The sequence below is a fragment of the Pantherophis guttatus genome, chromosome 1 (genome assembly GCF_059756535.1).
Source record: "Pantherophis guttatus breed Tessera chromosome 1, ASM5975653v1, whole genome shotgun sequence".
Taxonomy (NCBI): domain Eukaryota; kingdom Metazoa; phylum Chordata; class Lepidosauria; order Squamata; family Colubridae; genus Pantherophis; species Pantherophis guttatus.
In genome coordinates this window covers 318,990,260-318,994,128 of record NC_142063.1, presented here as the reverse complement: position 1 = coordinate 318,994,128, position 3,869 = coordinate 318,990,260, and positions in this window count along the sequence as shown.

The following is a 3,869-nucleotide window of genomic DNA, read 5'->3' as shown; positions in this document are numbered from 1 at the left end:
GGGCTCATGTGATCACATTTTGCAACTTTCTGACAAGCAAAGTCAATGGGGAAGCCAGATTCACTTAACAGCAGTGCCACTAATTTAACAAGTGCAGTGATTCACTTAACAACTATGCAAGAAAAGTCATAAAATGGGGCAAAACTCACTTAACTACTGTCTTGTTTAGCAATGGAAATTTTGGGTTCAGTTGTGGTCATAAGTCAAGGACTATCTGTACTCAACTCTTGCCTTAGAGGGAAAATTTGATATGGAGGCCCTCTTAAACTAGTCTGTTGAATTCCCACCAAACTCCTATTAGCAGTCCCTATTCACTTGTTAAGTAAACTCCTCAGACTTACACTGCCTTATGTTTTCTGTTTCTTCAGCAAGAAGTGGTCTCCTGCAGTAGGCACTCAGCAGTCCTTCAGATACATTCCTTTCAATCAGCAGCTATTTTGATGACCTTTCACCTGTCATATCTGCATACATGGTCCCTCACGGTACATAGCTTCTCTGGTCACTCTCACCTACCTGTTAAGCTCCCTTTAGCTTTCCCTGTCCCTCACTTAAGTTTTTGTGTTGTCACATCTGCTTCTTCTGCCATCCATTTTTTTCCTCTCCAATTATGCTTTTAGTATCTTCCTTTTTAGAATCTCTCATGCATATTGAGCTTTTTCTGCCCTGGAATCCATTGCTCTGAATTTATTAATACCTGCTGTTTAAGTCCAAAATGTACATGCTTGAGTTTCTCTTAAAACCAGGAAGTCCTGCATTGATTGCTTTATGATCTGTGATGATGTCACCTCCTTCAGCCATGCATGCCTATATTTAGAGATTCTGCTGCAGATTGCATGAAGTGCAGCATGAAAAGAGCTGGGTGTATTTAGCCTGGAGAAATGAAAAAGACAGGGAGAAGCATGAAAGTTGTTTTCAAATACAGGAAAGGCTACTCTGCAGAAAGAAGAACAGAGGGAAAGACAAGAATTAATGAGTGTAAATTGCAAGGAAGCAGGTTGCAATTAAATACGAGGGTAGAATTTTTGATGATAAAGAGTTTTAACAATGCAAGACTTTCTTAGGAAATGGTAGATTCATTCTTTGTTGGAGGTTTTTAAGCAAAGCCTGAATAGCTATCTAATAAGGAAGCTACAGTTGACCAGTTCCTGGGCTAGAGATTTTCCAAAATACCTTGCAATTATATTATGAGTCTACATATACTTTCAAAAAACTCATCTAAGGAATCTACGATTTAATGGATCTTATTAAAATAGCTGGGTGCTTCAGACCTTAATTTCTGTAGCAGGAAAAAAAACAATTGAATGCAAACCATGACGTGAAACATTATTTTCCCAGACGAAACGTTTCCACAACCTGGTTTTAAGGAACAGTATTACATATATATATAATAGATAACACTATGCTAGTCTTGAGGGAAACAAAACTAAATAAAGGGGGAAGATGTAAAATAAAGCAAGACGTACATTATAGGGGATACTCTGGTCAACAAACCAATCACCATTAGAATCAAAAAGCAAACCATCCTTCACCGAGGAACTCAACAACATTTCTCAATGCACTAAGTACATTTTAAACCATGCAATTTTACACAAACATCTTAACTAGGTTTTTAAAACTTTTTAAAACACCAACATTATGCATTTCTTTGTTAATTATATTGGTTAAAGTTGCAGTCAGAAGCTGCCAAATATCAGATACATCATCATATACATATTTTTTGTTTTTATACAGAATCTGGACAACACAACATTACACATCCTAGAAAGAGAGAGAGAAAGAGAGAGAGTGTGTGAGAGAGAGACAGAGAGAAAAGAAAAAGAGTATTTTCCTTTGTTTTTTTTTATATATATATATATATATTCTTTGTAAAAAATATGGAATGACATGAGGAAGGAGGGAAGCAGGCCGAGAAAGGAAAAACAATATCTTCCACCAAATAAGAAAGACTATGTGAAAATAATTTATAAATCATAATAGGACTATTACTAATAATAATAATAGAGAGTTTTTTTTAAAAAAAATTATCTCCATATCAATAATTCTCTTCAGTACAATACAAGATGTTTGGACGTAGAGTGTATTGGCCTTGAAAATCAGGAAGAACTGGGACTTTATGATGATTCCAAGTTCATTTTATTCAAAAACCAAAATTGGGTTGGGAAGACAAGAAAAATTGATTTGTAGTTATATATAATTTCAAACATCTCTTATTGGCTTGCATGTTCTATGTACCCATGATGGACTATCGGGAAATGTAGTTGGACAACACCACGCTGATAGGGAGCTCAAAATATAATACGTCTTTATTATGATTAGGTTTTTTTTTCCGATGTCATTTGCTTGAACCAGCCTGTGGCTTGGTTTTTTTTTTTTTTCCATTTTCTTTTTAACTGGTACATTAGGTAACCTTTAAATGAGTGTCTTTGCTCATCTCCCACCCACCCATATCTGAAAATAATGCATGCATTACATTGGACAAAGGAAAATCTATTGTGTCAAATGCTTTCCCCCCTCCCAATTATCATGGCAAGTATACAAATATGTTAAAATTTCAGATATAATCAAAGATACAAAATCATTTCTGACAATAGTTTTTTAAACAATAACCATTACAGTGCAAGGTTTTTTTTATTACAGTAAAAGGTGTATTCTAGGTTTACAGTAACTGTAGATTGTAGCTGTTTGTTTTTTTATGTACAGTAGGTCCCTGATGTTTAGAGTGTATGCACCAGTCAGAGATAAAAACCCAGCACAGAATGGGTATCCAACTTTACATTTTTTTCTTAAACATTTACAAAATAACAGCAATATCACAAATTCACAAGCACATTGTTTTGCCTTAATAAAAAGCATGTTTTTTTTCTTTTTTAAATTTTAACACTGAAAGAAATAAATTGGAAGGATATGAGGACATGGTCATGTATGTAATTTGATTCAAGAGCTTTGCCATTCCACCAGATTCCTTGAAAATTATTAAGCACCACTTTGTAAGCAATATACGGCATGTTTATGTTTATGGGGCACTTGCTCAAATGAGGCACCAATTGATTAAGAATCAAAATGCAATATATGCTCCACTGCCAAACTCTAAATTCTTCTAGAGCTTAGTATAATAATTAATAGGAACATCTAGCGAAAAAGGAGCACAGCACCAAGATTTTTTAGAGCAGAAGCAATTATGCCCTCTACTGAGCACCCGGGCAATTGATGGACCCTCCTTGCTCTAAAAACTGAATTAGGTGATTCCACTACCAATTTAAATGTCAACATGAAGTTTGTTGCCATTTTTAATTCAAAGTCAGAATTAAGCATTACCATTGGATTAATGGATCTGATTAACAAGTAACAATGCATAGGATTAATTTAGGCCCCATAGATTTTAATAGCAGAGTTTTATCTGTTTGCTTTGTGTATCTTTGTTTTATGACTGAATGTGAGTTCCTTTCAGAGTAACCATTAAAAAAAGAATATAAACATAAACATCTTAAAGAGAGGGATATATACATTTTTCTTGATTCTGAGATTATGCTCAGCTCTTGCAGTTTGAATTTCATCACCATGCCATTAATAATATCAATTTATACCAAGGCCACATGGTTGGTTTTTGTTCAATCAAGATTAAGTATTCATTATGTGACGTAACTCAGATACTTCCATTGTTGACACTGCTCTCACCAAGGGATATTTTAAAGCTCCAACAGTACACAGTGAAATGTTGAAAGCACAAGATAGTTTAAGTGAGGAAAATATTACATACAAGATTGGGAAGAAGACAATTTGCTGTTAGGTGAAGAAGAGATGGCAATCCAAGAAGAGGTTTCGGAAAATGCTGAAGGAAATGAGTGATGAGCAGTTTCAGTGGAAATAAT